This window comes from Crocuta crocuta, unplaced genomic scaffold (assembly GCF_008692635.1).
Source record: "Crocuta crocuta isolate KB4526 unplaced genomic scaffold, BGI_CrCroc_1.0 scaffold81, whole genome shotgun sequence".
Lineage (NCBI taxonomy): Eukaryota > Metazoa > Chordata > Mammalia > Carnivora > Hyaenidae > Crocuta > Crocuta crocuta.
This window is the reverse complement of record NW_027527808.1, coordinates 2,691,487-2,706,596: the sequence shown is the minus strand read 5'-3', so window position 1 is coordinate 2,706,596 and position 15,110 is coordinate 2,691,487. Positions and strand designations below refer to the sequence as shown.

The 15,110-nt window shown below is 37.9% G+C and overlaps 1 long non-coding RNA gene across 1 annotated transcript; it reads left to right on the top strand.

Moving 5' to 3' along the window:
* Positions 1-1,457: 1,457 nt before the first annotated feature.
* Positions 1,458-12,425, top strand: LOC144240305 (uncharacterized). Its single transcript, XR_013337674.1, has 3 exons — positions 1,458-1,523; positions 4,576-4,689; positions 12,054-12,425. It is a non-coding gene; the product is annotated as an uncharacterized LOC144240305 (long non-coding RNA).
* Positions 12,426-15,110: the final 2,685 nt, after the last annotated feature.

Below are 15,110 nucleotides of genomic sequence, written 5' to 3'. Positions count from 1 at the left end.
GAATGAAAAAGAAGTGCGGAAAGTGAATCTCAAGTGGATCGGCAACATTTTTGGAGCTGGTACATTGATAAGACATTTCTAGTTCTCATTCTTTGCTGTACTCTAAACCAGAGCAATATCTTTCAAACTACTTGTTAAGATCAATTAGTAAGTTGTGAAATCAATTTTGTGAGTCACAGTTGACATTTTAAAATTAAATAGAATAGCATAGAACAAATAGAGGAAATAATAGATAGAACTAATAGAAGAACAGAGTAAGATGGAATGGAATAGTAAATAAAATATCAGTGAATTGCAGGTGGCGAAGGAAAGAAATATTTCACAATACCTTTTCTCAGTTGTATATATGCATGTAATGCCTGTTGTAGATTTCAATTTAAAATATTTTTTATGAGTTTAAGGATCAAAAGAACGGAAAGCTACTGCCTTAGTAGTCCGTGCAAGATAGAGTTAATGGAACTTCAAAAGGTGGACAGCCATGAGAGAAATTAGATTATCATAAAGATCAGCAAAGTTTGAGCTGCTTATTTCTTTATTATTTTTTGTTATCTTTCGGTATTTTTGGCAGCACAAAGTCTTCTAAACAAGTTAATCTTCAACTCAAAGGCACAGTTCACTTCAAAATGTCCAGAAAAACTTCTTGAAATAGGAGACAGATAAATCGACTATCTGTATAGAATATATTAATGTACCAGTGTCACAAAACACAGACTCTACAGGGCTCAGAGTGAAGATTGGATGGACTACTTTTTTCTTTGTCAAAAAAATAGTTTCAATGTCTTTCATATACTTATATGCCATTTAATATAGCTTAGGAATATTTTTACTTGATTCTCAATTCTCTAAAAATGTTCTCAGGATCAGGTCTGCCTTTACATTTTAATTCATTAGCAGTTTCTTAATGAAATCTCATTTTCCTTTCATTTAATATATCTTATTTCTTTGCTATCCTTGCAATCAGATTGAGCCGGTGACCTTCAGCATGGCCTGTTCACTTGGACTCTCTCTGACCATGTTACTCCGTAGTTGCCCTGGACACCGGTGTCTGACAGGAGGCAATTCTTAGAGCCCAAGACAGAGATAAGGGGTCATGCGCAGGCTTCCATCATCACATGGAATGCGATGTTGGGAAAGCAGGTCGGGATGGCATGCTTGCCCACAGAGACAGGGCTGGGTTAGCTCTACCTGCATCACATGACAAAGAATAGGAGGAAGGGTGACATCAGAGATCTTGAGAAGACAAGAGACGGAGCAAAACAAACAAATGCGTCCCCCTCGGAGGCCTCTCAGCTTCCAGGCTCCGTGGCACATCGAGCTGTTCTCTAGGCTGCTGAGTGTCGAACGCATGAATGAGCAAACTGTACTGAGGTGGAAGGCACAGTTGTCACATGTTCTGTTTATTAAAAACATTTTCTTTTAAGATCTCCTACATCCAGATTGCATTTAGGAGGAAAGAAAGAAAACCTGAAGCAGTCAGACACGGAACCAGACCAGACTGGTAGCTCCCAACGCTTTTCTTTCAGGTACATAAGAGAGCAGCTTTTTGCTGTTTTCTCAAAACCTATTGTAATCGTAAAGGGAAGACAATGAAGGGACATTGACTTCAGGTGTGGGGAGATTGCTTCATCGGAATTATTTGATATAGACCATGTGATTATTGTCTGAGATGTGAGGGGAAAGAATGCCAGCACTGGGAACCCACAGCTCTGAGGCCATTTTATCTCCTCGAACCTGTATCTAGAAGTTCTCCCAAATCACACAAACAAGCAAAAGGTGTTCCAACTCCCTGGCACCACCAGGCCCTGAGTTATCTGTAAAGGCCTGAAGCCATTCGGAGCTCTCTAACAGCCACTGGTTTTTACAGATGGATGAAATGACAGGGAAAGGGCAGGTTTGTTTTTCTTTTTTTGTTTTTTTTTTTTTGCCTTTACTGTTTTCTATTTGTGCTTTTAGAGACCTATACAAGAAAGAGATCGAATGCTATAAACTTTGTATGTGAAAGCCCTATATATATACTTCAGGGAGGGGGGAAAGGGGAGTTGTTTAAGAGGCACAAAATTTCAGATTTATAAGATGAGAAAGTTCTGGAGATCTGTTTCACAACAATATGAGTATATTTAACACTACTGAACTAAATGCTTAAGAATGATTAAAATGGTAAATTTTATGTTGCCTTTTCCACCATAGTAAACCAATGTTTCATCATGTGTGTTATGTTGTGTTGTCTCTCCTCTCCTCTCCTCCTCTCCTCTCCTCTCCTCTTTTCCTTTCCTTTTTTCCTTTTTCTTTTTCTTTTTCTTCTTCTTTTTCTTTCCCTTTCCCTTTCCCTTTCCCTTTTCCTTTCCTTTCCTTTCCTTTCCTCTCCTCTCCTCTCCTCTCCTCTCCTTTCCTTTCCTTTCCTTTCCTTTCCTTTCTTGTGAGAGAGAGAGAGAGAGAGCTTGAGCAGTAGAGGGAGAGGGAGAGTCTTCAGCAGGCTCCACATCCAGCACGGAGCCCGACATGGGGTTCTGTCTCATGACTCTGGGATCATGACCTGAGCTGAAATCAGGAGTCAGACGCTTAACCAACTGAACCACACAAGTGCCCCTCATTATGTGTGTTGCTTAAAATACTATTTAAGTAGGAAAATTAGATAAATTATGTCTTCATTACTCTGCGGTAGTCCCTAGATTCAACAAGGGATTACAAATCAAGTCAGGTATTTCAAAGTTATATGCCATGTGGTTGCCATCCAAAAAATAGTAGTAGTATAAGTTATAAGTTATAGTAGTTGTAAGAACCTGGGCACACAGAAGCTTTCATGGTCTTATACAAGCTGCTGCCTGGGTGCAAAATAATATTAGTCACCTTACCTAGTAAAAACTCAAAGCTGGATGTGGCCCATGGGCTAAGATATACTTATCTTTTTTTTTTTTTCCTGTTGAAANTGTGGTTTTAATTTGTATTTCCCTGATGAGGAGGGATGCTGAGCATCGTTTCATGTGTCTGTTGGCCATAAGATATACTTTTCATGAGTGCCTACTCAATGGTAAATAATGAAGAGCTATGAGCCAGAAAAGGAACTTGGTAAATTCCATAGTATGTACAGGGATGAGGCACAGTTAGTGATAATTTCATGGTCTCTTGGGCCACTCAGAATAGATTAAAAGAGGTTAATATAAATTAGAAACTTCTCCCAGTTCTCTAGGTTAAAGTGCACCATGACACTTGGAAAGTGTGACAACATGTGACTTGATAAGTTGATATATGCAGAAAACATCCAGTCTAGAGCCAGACACATAGCACAAATTTTTGACTCTTCTATTTTGTAACTATCCAGAACAGTGTTTGGCATATTGTAGGTACTCAATACATATTTGTCAAATAAATGAATAATGGGAATGTAAATGAGTGCAGCCACTATGGAAAATAGTCTGGAAGTTCCTCAGAAAATTAAAAATAGAACCACCATATGATCCAGCTCTTCCATTTCTGGATATTTATTCAAAGAAAGTGAAAACACTAACTTGAAAAGATATATGCACCCCTACGTGCACTGCAGCATTATTTGCAGTAGCCAAGACATGGAAGCAGCCCAAGTGTCCATCAGTAGATGAAGGATAAGGATGTGGTGTAGATGCACAATGAAACACTACTCAGCCATAACACACAGTGAAATCTAGAGGTGCCTGGGCGGTAGAGTCAGTTAAGTGTCCAACTTCAGCTCAGGTCATGATTTCATGGTTCGTGGGTTTGAGCCAGGGTCAGATTCTGTGCTGACAGCTCAGAGCCTGGAGCCTGCTTCGGGTTCTGTGTCTCCCTCTCTCTCTTCCCCTCCCCTGCTTGTACTCTGGCTCTCTCTGTCTCTCAAATATGAATAAACATTTAAAAATGTAAAAAAAAGAATGAAATCTTACCATTCATAACAACATGATGGATCTAGAGAGTATTATGCTAAATGAAATAAGTTAGAGAAAAACAGATACCATATTATTTCACTTATATGTGGAATCTAAAAAAACCCCAAAAAACAAAACAAAACAAAACAAAACAAAAACCCAGTTGAAAAGAAACAGACTGGTGGTTGCCAGAGGAGAGAAGGGGTTGGAGATGGGTGAAATAGAAGAGGATTAAGAGGTACAAACTTATAAAATAAAAGCCACCGGGATGAAAAGTAAAACATGGGGAATATAGTCAGTAATACTGTAGTAACGTTGTATGGTGACAAATGGTAACAACAGTTTTTATGGTGAGCATTTTGTATTACATGTAATTGTCAGATCACTTTGTTGTACACCTGAAACCTAAAATATAATATTATATGTTAGCTATACTTCATTTAAAACACTGGGTGGCTCAGTCGGTTGAGCATCCAACTCTAGATTTTGGCTTGGGTCATGATCTCACGATTTGTGAGTTCGAGCCCCCCATGGGGTTCCATGCTGACAGTGTGGTGCCTGCTTGGGATTCTCTCACCCTCCCTCTCTGTAAATAAACTATGAGATATGTTTAAAAATTTTTTAAAAAGTAACTTTTAGAGAAAAAGTAAAAAAAAGAAAATAAGGCTTCAGTAAATGTTAACTAACAATGTCTTAGATCTCCAACCAAAGAAAAAGTGGTCTCCATGGGAGATGTGACCAGGCCAACAACACTGGAAAAACTGCAGCTCAGGATGTGGTGGAGCGGGAAACCGGCTAAACATCCGACGAAGTAAGAAAGAGAGAAACCTATGAAAGATAATTAAGAAAAGAAGCAGCTTTTGGAAACCTGGGAACATGAAAACAGGTGGTCAGACATTATGTTGATGGATAGTATTCTCACACTAATGCATGTAGCTTTTAGACTTTCCCTTTTTTCTTAGTGACTCAATTTATTCAATATTCATTTAACACACATCCAGTAAGTTCCATGTTTTGTGCTTCCTCTGAAGATACGAGCATGTATAAAACCTAGGCCCTGTCATGTAAAGAGCTCACAATGAGAGGGGAGTGCAGACACACTAAATATCGTAATGTAATAACATAACAGAGCACAACATAATGTAATATAATGTACATGTCCACATGGAAGAAGGGTGTGATCGATGTTGTCTAGTTAGTGTGAGGGATGGAAGGGTAGAAAAGGCTTCCCAGAGAAAAGCAGTACTATTTCTTTTTTTTTTTTTAATTTTTTTGATGTTTATTTATTTTTGACAGAGAGACAGAGGGCAAGTGGGGAAGGGACGGAGAGAGAGGGAGACCCAGAATCTGAAACAGGCTCCAGGCTCCAAGCTGTCAGCACAGAGCCAGACACAGGCCTCTCAGATTCACAAACCGTGAGATCATGACCTGAGCCAAAGTCGGACACTCAACCAACTGAGCCACCCAGGCGCCCCACCCAGGACTTTGAAATGAGAGTTTTCCAGGCAGATACTAAGTAGCAGAAAAGAAAAGAGGAAAGAGGAAAGAAAAAATGCTTTAATAATAAATGACTAACAATAATAATAATAATAATAAGGGCCTTTCATGCACCAGGCACTATAGCAGACACTTGTATATTACAGTATTTAATAGTTCATTGGTCTGTGTGTGCATATACACACACATACACATCACTGGAAACACCAAGGTAAACAGGAAGAGGGCCTGGTAGAAAATAAGAGGAGAAGCAAGCTGGGAAGTTAGTTAGTTTCCAGGCCAAATATCCATCCTTTTGCCTGGAGCCTCATCACCTCCCTTCCTCTAGGACCAGATTCCCTCTACCTACTTCCCTTTCTTTCTCCAGAGCCATCGGTTTTATTCAGAACCAGAGTGCCCCTCCTTACTCAGTGCATCTACAGAGATTCAGGTCTAAAAACCAGAGGCATCTGAGTCCAAGAAGAGCAGCACTGCGAGGGGCGGGAGGGGGGGTTTGCAAAGTATAGATTATGATTCTCACTTTTCTCAATCACATGGAAAGCCATATCAGGGTGCCTCCTTCATGGTTTTTGGCTCCAGTATTGCAAGCAGTCTGTCCACAAATATACATACTCTGTGGAAATATAGTCAATATGCACTGAGAAGTTACCAAAGTCTGCAGATATCAGCTACGTGTCAATACCATGACGAGCCGGAAACGAAGTGGTGCATAAACACTGAATAAACTTCTCTAATTTTTGAAAACGGATCCCAGCAAGCCTGAGACTGGGGTAAAGGATTCCACAATCCTGTTTACCCACAGAATTTCTCTTCCTCTTCCTCCACATCATTCTCTTGGTAATTAATCATGCATGAAGTGCAGTCTTGCAGTACTTTAATTACTAACTAAATTCCGTACTGTTACTCTTGCCACCACCTAAGGGTAACAGTAGGTTAACAATCTCACTTGCCTTCTTGCACGTCCTCCCACCACCTGGGATTCTGCTCGACTCTTGGTTGGGGCTCAGTAGAATAGAACTTCAAAAAGAAACTTTCTCAACAGGTCAACTTATGGGGCAGATACTATGTGTGAGTGGCGATATGAAAGAATATATACTGCCAACTTTGTGCAGCGGTTCTGACTCGAGCTCATCAGAATCCCTCAGATTCTGTTACAACCCTGACTTTGAGGCGCCCCCCCCTCCTCCTGCACCTTCCCACACCCTGTGTCTCCCAGAGGACCCAGAGGATTCCGGGCGGGGCCCCTAAATTCACATATCTAACAAATTTCAGGGATGATGCATTCTTTGAAAATCACTAGTTTAGGGTAATGAAATTTTGTTGGCATTTGAACCAGGGCGTGGGAGAGGTTGGGTTGGTTTAGCTGTAGCCTCTGATGCCCATTGTCAGGGAACCCCGAAATCCAATTTAGAGATCACAGTTTCTGCCTGTGCTTTATAAATCTGCTGTGAGAGAAATGCCTCCACCATTATTCTTCCATGTTAGAATGTTTGGCAAAGACATAGAGGAGAAGATTTTACAAGTACCATTTTTTAGGGAGAAAATACTGTTTTGTTGTTAATAAAACAGAAAAGAGGGTCAGGCAAGGGGCATAGTTTCCTGGAGGTGATAATCTGTATCTAAATGCAGATAGTGTTTATGAGATACGCTAGCATGATAATGGAGTATTGAGTTAAGGTTTTTTTTTTGTGCCAATCACCCAACCCTGGTCTCGGCCTCTGAATGGTCCATGGAGGCGGAGGCTGTCTCTTTGGCTCATGCTGGCACAGTGTAGAATGAAATCCAGCTGGATGGAGGGGGTCAAAGGTTTGTTATGTAGCAGCATTACTTCTCCCACCAACCCCCCAAATCTTATTTGGACCCCAGAATGCTGAGGCTTGGCCACAGGAGGGGTTGAAAAACACTGAGCTTAGAAAAATACTGAGCTCAGAAAACAAAACAAAACAAAACAAAACAAAAGAGAAACAAACTCAGAATCTGAGAGGCACCTCAAGAAATTTCCAGAAAAACCACCAGCTTTATAAAGGAGCTTAAGGAGGGGTACTCAAGGCACACAAAGGCAAACCAAAGCTGGGTTCGAATTCAGCCTTGCATTTTACTTGCTGATTTGGGAAATTTCTTAAATACTTAGTCTCAGTTTCCCTTATTTGTGATTGATGGACACTGAGGTGAATTTATTTTTTGTTTTTCACAATTGTGTACAATACTGAGATCAGTATCTGTATATACATCCTTGAATTGATTTATTATTAGTTAGAAGAGATTCCTAGAAATTGCATCCCTTGGTTAAAAGTATGAATTCAAGCGTACGATCAAATTGCCTTCTTCACAGTTTCCAGCATTTTATTCACATTGATAGCAAATGAAAGTGCTCATTTCCCAGCATCCTAGATATCAGGGGATAGTTAATTCCAATCTTTTGATTTTTGTTGATTTTATGTAACCATATGCATCCCATTGTTGTGTTCTGTGGCAATGCTGTAATTACTAATGAAGTGTGATATTTGTACACATTTATTGGCCATTTCTATGTCTTCTTTTGTGAATTGCTACTTTAGGACCCATACCCATTTTTCAGTTAGTGTATTTGTATTTTCCTATTTTCTAAAAGTTCAGCAATTTTTAAAAGTATTTTGTTCTTAAGTGATTTCTACACCCAGTTTAGGGCTTGAACTCACAACCTCAAGATCAAGAGTCACATGCCCTCCCAACTGAACCAGTCATGCAGCCAGTAAATGTTATCTGCCATAAATTTGCAATTCTTTGGTCTTTTGATTTTTTTATGATCGCCTTTTCATGTTTAAAAGTTTTAAGGTTTATGTGTACTGAATAATTTCTGATGCTTTTTGAAATTATTTATGGCATGCATTCTTTTTTATTTTTTTAATTTTTTTTTGTTATTTATTTTTGAGAGAGCATGAGAGGGAGAAGGGTGGAGGGGGGAACAGAGGTTCCAGAGTGGGCTCTGGGCTGACAGTAGCAACCCTGAAGTGGGGCTTGAACCCACAAATCGTGAGATCATGACTTGAGCTGAAGTCGGATGCTCAACTGACTAAGCCACCCAAGAGCCCCTTTATGGGCTGCATTCTTAATGATTTGGGGGAAAATGCATTTATAGGTACATAGAATTACTTTGGACCCGATCCATGGAGAGTTAGATGTGCAGGTATTAGAAAGATATATAAATAGAAAAGCCAGAAAGGAATGAAGTCATTCTTATACACTTAGTTATAGAAACAAATGTTTAATGTTTAATTTAGAGACATATATATGAATCAATATAATTCTTAACATTTTGAGTAACTTCAAATTTTGAATACATTTTTACGTACTTGTACAGGTATTTCAATGTATAAACATTTAAATACAACATTTATTAATAGAGATGATGAAATGTATTTTTCCTAGGAAGTAGCAAATACACAATACACTAATGAAATATTCCATTCTTGTGTTTCTTCAAGGTTTCACAACAAGGTAAATATGAGTGAGGCTTAAGAAATTTATGAACAGTTGTTCTAAGATCAGACAAGATGTTTATAAAAAAGAATATTAAGTGTAACTGAGATAAAACTAGAAACATATAGTACTGTCTATTCTTTTCCTTACTCTCTTTTTTCTTCCCTCTGGCTAAAGCAATCAGAACTGAATATCAAATAATGTGTTGTTTGAGATTGGGCAAAATGTGGTACGAGACCTTTAAGAGGATCGAAAAGCACAAAAGAACACCATAGAACCCATTTCCAGGCCTACAGGTAGCAACACAGTCAAACGGTTCTGACCAGTGGGCTCCTTTCACAAATCATTCCCAGGCTGACTATCAATACATTAAGAATAGGGTTAAAAGGTTAGGAAGGAAATCTTCAGGAACAAGTTAAAGGCTGGGTTGGAGAAGCTATGAATTGGCTCAGACTAGTTGTGTAATTTCATTCTGCCTTTGCCAAGTGATTCTACAAACACAGATGACATATAGCTAGTAGTATTTAGTTACTTGAGTGCTTGATAGTGGAGCAGTAAAAATTCAGGTTTAAAAAATATTTATTCTCAGGTTAAAGATCCTGACGTTTTACCAAGAAAAGAAGCATAATAACTTAGGATATAAAAGAATTCAGCTTTCCTTGTCATCATGAGAGCTGATAAGAGGAGGGATTGAGATAATGAGGAATAAATTCCTGGTTCTCTAGATTGTCAAATTTATAAATTGCCAAAAAAAATCTAGAGAAATACCGTAATACATAAACCCTATCACCAAACTTTAAAAACAATCTAGCTTTGTTCTGAGTTAGAGGCAGGATGAAGCCCATGAGCGCAAACAGACCAGATGTTCTGATTATACTCACATGGACTATATTTCTAAGTTATATACAGGGGTTAACACACTAACACCTCCCTAGATTTCTGCTCTCCTCTCTCCCTCATAACACGCAGAGAGGGGACCAAGGAAGGACACTGATGGGCCAAGTCCTGAGTGGGAGGAATAAGAAGGAATATTCTGGGGAACCAAATACCGGAGTCACCATGATGCGTTGCAGAAAGAAGCAGAGCTGTGGTGAGACTTTTGTTTCAAGTAATGTTTTTTTAATTGAAGTGTAATACATACAGAAGAGTACACATATTTTAGGTGTAGAGCCTGAGGAATGTTTACAAAGTGAAAACACCCATATAACTATCACTAAGATCAAGATATGAAACATAACATTTGAAATTTTAAGTTTTCTTAGGTCTTGACTGGCTTCATTTGAGATCCTTTCAGGGCAGTTTTCTATATATGCTCACTCAATAAATACATTTCCTCCAAATGGTAATTTGGATTATATTCGGAGCTTTAATCACAGTGCTTGTATTCAAAGCATTAATTCAGTCTTCTAAATCATAAATACAGAAAACTTTTGGTTTCACCTTGAGCAGAAGAGGAGGACTGTGGAACTAGAGCATGTCTGTGGAATCAGAAAACAAAACAAAACAAAATAAAACAAAAAAAAAATTTATTATGGCCACCTCCTACCTGCAAACCCATAGATCTCATTTGGGGGACTGTAAATCTCAATTATAAACACAGATAAAGAACTTACTGGGGCTTTAGGGAGATTGACATTTTAGCTAGCTTCTTCACAGAGTGTCACAAGTACACACATAAGCTATACAACAGGCACTTTCTGAATTACATTTTATCTCTCATGGGAAATTAATAAGAGACTAAGAAATCATTTAAGATGTGCAATAATTACTTCGAGTAATATGAGATTAGTCTCTAGGAACTGTCTTTTCCACAGTTTCTGGGTTCTGCTGCAATTCATAAACATGAAGCAGTTTCAAAGGTAACTGAATCTGTTGAAAAGGAAAGTTAAATTTGGACATGATAAATTCAGATATCAAGCCTTGTAATGGAGAAGAGAATGTGATAGTAAAATCGTTATTTAACTTGTTGGACTGAAACCAAGGCGAAAGTATACTATACTTGGATCCTCTGACATGGAATTTGTCTAAATAAATCACCAAGCAGTCTTCCTAACAGTTTGGGGATTTACTTATTTTTAAGAAAGATATTGAAAGCAAAATACATGGCTATTTTAATCATTTTAAATTGGGGAAGGGCTTTTGGTACAAGACACCAAAGGCAGAAGCCATAAAGAGAATAAAAATGTAAACATGTAAAAAAGCTGGCCTATACATTTACATTAAAAATCTATATAGCAAAAAGGTAAGATAATAGATAAATCATTGTTAAAAAGGTTTTTTTAAAAATGTTTATTTATTGAGGGAGAGAGCAGAGAGATAGAGCTCAAGCAGGGGAAGGGGATATAAAGAGAGGGAGACACAGAATCTGAAGCAGGCTCCAGGCTCTGAGCTGTCAGTGCAGAGCCCCGTGTAGGGCTTGAAGCCACAAATTGTGAGATCATGACCTCAGCTGAAGTCGGACACTTAACTGAGCCAGCCAGGCGCCCCAAAAAGGTTTTTTACTGTATGCATTGTATCACAGCAACATACCTCTATCTACTGTGGGTTTTTAAAATTTTTTTTTAATGTTTATTTTTGAGAAAGAGAGAGACAGAGTACAGGCAGGGGAGGGGCAGAGAGAGAGGGAGACAAAACCCAAAGCAGGCTCCAGGCTCTGAGCTGTCAGCACAGAGCCCAACGTGGGGTTCAAACTGAACTGTGAGATCATGAACTGAGCCAAACTGAGTGAGCCACCCTGGCACCCCGTGGGGTTTTTAAAAAAGTGTAATTAATTTGTTGGGCTTAATTCATTGTATGCCTCTGACTGTGCTGGCCAATTTGTAATCTGTTTTGGGTGGGATATGGATCTTGCAGAAACAGGCCTTTGTAATTGCATCAAAATAACTTCTAACAAAGTTTTTATTGAATACCAAGAATTATACTTAATTGGGGTGGCGAGTAAATTACAAGGATGCAGGCTAGTACTGCTCAAGAGCACCCACAGCCTCTGAGAGGCTCCCAAATCTAGGTTTAAATAACAACCCTACACTTGCTAGCTGGCAGTTTATTACCTTTATGACCCACAGGTTTTCAGTCTGTGAAATGGATCTAAATACCTACAAGGTTTAAATGATGATTAAATGACATAATGTATATTAGGCCTTTGAGAGAGTACTTGGCAAGCAAAACATTTCTGAATACGTGGTCATCACCATAATGCTCAATATTTCTTTGTGGCAGTCATTTAAGAAAAAAACAGCAGCACTTAAGGAGGACAAATTATAAAAAAGAAGCATGTATCCTGAAGCTTGAGAAGGTGGTTTCCACAGGACAACACTAAGGTAAGGTCTTTGTCTTCAATATCAAGTCAATTTTGTCTCAGTAAAAGTATAAAAGCAATGGGGAAAATTTACAAGTAAAGAAAGATGGAATTTATAAAATCTACTAGTGCATTCCATGAACCTGTTCAGTTTCTGGAAAAGTGAACTCATTGTGATTCTAGACTAGAAATGAAGATGTTCACCCTACCTCTGAATTTTACGGTTTTAGGATTTGGATTGGAAATGTGTGACATTCTTTAGGGATTCTCTGTATCATTAAAAGAACATTTTCAGTAAGGTTCTTCCTAAAGGAAGGAAACTTACATGTGACACTGATCTACTTTTGTGGCAGAAGATGAAATGTTTGAAGGGAAGCGTTCAGGTAGAGAAGGAGTCAGCGAGCTCCAGCCCAAATCTGACCTGCCTCCTTTTTTTGAATGACTGGCAAGCTAAGAAGAGGGAAAATGGTTTTACGTTTTTAAATGATCGAAAAAATTTTTTCATGCCAAGTGAAAATTACATGAAATCAAATTTTGGTGTGCCTAAGTAAAATCTTAAAGGAACACAGCCATACCCATTTGCTTAAGTAGTGTCTATGTCTGTATTCCCAGAGCAGTGGCAGAATTGACCAGTTCTGATAGAGACCATATGGCCCACAAAGCCAAAAATATTTACTGCCTGACCCTCTTATAGAAAATGTTTGCTGACTACTGGGCTTGAGATAAGCTTAGCTGGATAGAAATACAGATGGCTATTTTAATAATTTTGAACTGGAGAAGGTCTTTCTAACACACAATCAAATATAGTGCAGTTTTTAAAATGATGAAGTAGACCCATGTTATTAATTAACGTAAAAAGATGTTACCACGTGGTTAAATGAAGGAAAAGTACAGCTTAGAACAGAGCATATAATATGATCACATTGTTTAAAATATAAAAGTAGATCAGTTGTTTGATCGACCAATTGATAGATTGTGAAAGGGTGATAATCAAAGTATTTTGCCACCAGTTGGCATGGACACCAAACCACCAGAACAGCTGTAAATAACTGATAGTCTTATTTATCACTGTACTTCCCTGAAAACCAGCCCTGGAAATAGACATATATGCATAAACAGTATTTGGGGGAATATACCATAAATGCTAACAATGGCTGTTTCTGGGTGGTGAAATTACAGGTAATTTTTCATATCTTTTTAAAATTTATTCATGCTTTTCTGTATTTTCCTGTTTGTTTTAAACTAACAAGCAGCACCATTATCCTTATAATTAGGGGAAAAAAACACTATGATGTCTGTTTGGAAAATGCAGTAAAGCAACCAACTTATCAAATAGCACAATTTCCATAAACTGTGAAATGGAAGTGAGGTTTCCTAATATAATAAGAAATGCTTTACTTTATATATATCATGTGATTTTCTTTCTTTCTTTTTAAATGTTTATTTATTTTTGAGGGTGGAGAGGGTCAGAGAGAGAGGGAGAGAATCCCAAGCAGACTTCCTGCTGTCAAGGTAGAGCCCCACACAGGGCTCCATCCCACAAACTGTGAGATCATGACCTGAGCCCAAACCAAGAGTTGGATGCTTAACTGACTGAGCCACCCAGGCTCCCCTCATTTAATGTTCTGACTAAAATAAATGTTCATTGAAGAAAATTTGGAAAATACAGTAAGGGATAATAAATAATAAATTATCCTAAAAGTTAACATTTTTGTGTATGTATTTAGGTTTTGTATTTTTATCTTAATATTTAGACAAGATAATGCACTAAATTATCAAACGTTCTTTGAAAATATTATTAATCGCTATCTAATATAATGAGAACCTACCATAGTTTATTTATTCCCACATCACTAGAAATATTCTTTTTCTTTTTTTAAGATTTTATTTCTCAGTAATTTCTAAATCCAGTATTGGGATCAAGATCAAGAACTGCATGCGCTACTGACTGAGCCAACCAGGCGCCCCTATTTTCTTTCTTATAAATAACACTTTGAAAAACATCCTTGTATAAAAATCATCTCTACTGTGGGACAGTTTTCTAGAAGTGCATTTGGGGGGCATAAACATTTTTTAGTAACTCTTGAAACCAAAATTATTACCAGATTGCTTTCCAGAGAACCTCTTCTAGCTAGGAGTCCCGATAATTTGAATTAACCTCATATAATTTAGATCATCACAGTTTAAAAATAACGGCACCCATTTTCCAGAATGTTTTAGTTTATATTTGAAAACTAGTTGAATTATTTTTGTATGTTTATTTGCCATGTAAATGGTATTTTGATGGCAAGTGCCATTATCGTAGCACTATCCTGATGACAGTTTTACAATAAATCATGGACCTGACATTTTATTGAAAGCTTTAAAAAATTTTCTAACTAATAAGTCAGGCAGAGAAGGACAAATACCATATGTTTGCACGTATAGGAGGATTAGGAGGAACTTGATGGAGGAACAAGGGGGAGAAGAAAGGGGGAAATGGTGGGGGAAAGGGAGAGAGGCAAACCATGAGAGACTCTTGAATGCTGACAAAAACTGAGGACTGATGGATGTGCGGGGGAGGGGGGATGGGTATGGAGGAGGGCACTTGTGGGGATGAGCACTGGAAACTAACTTGACAATAAACTATTTGTAAAAAAAAAAAATTTTTTTTCTAACTATAGGTTTTTAAGGAAGAACTTTATCTGTAACTCTTATTTCTGTAGATTTTTGTTTCCAAAAAAGTGATGGTCTTCTCTTAGTCCACCACATGGGACTACTCTGATCTTACGGTATTTTAATTTCAGTTGTTAAAGTAATAAAGAACTTTTAGCATTTATATTAAACCTAGATCATAATCATTCTACTGAATCATTAAGGGAAAAAAAGAACTATATTCAATTTATAGCATGATATTTGCCATTGATATACATGTTTGTAAATTAACAGTCAAAGGACTTTTTTATTTGTGTGGAGTATTTTTCATGCACTTAGTATGT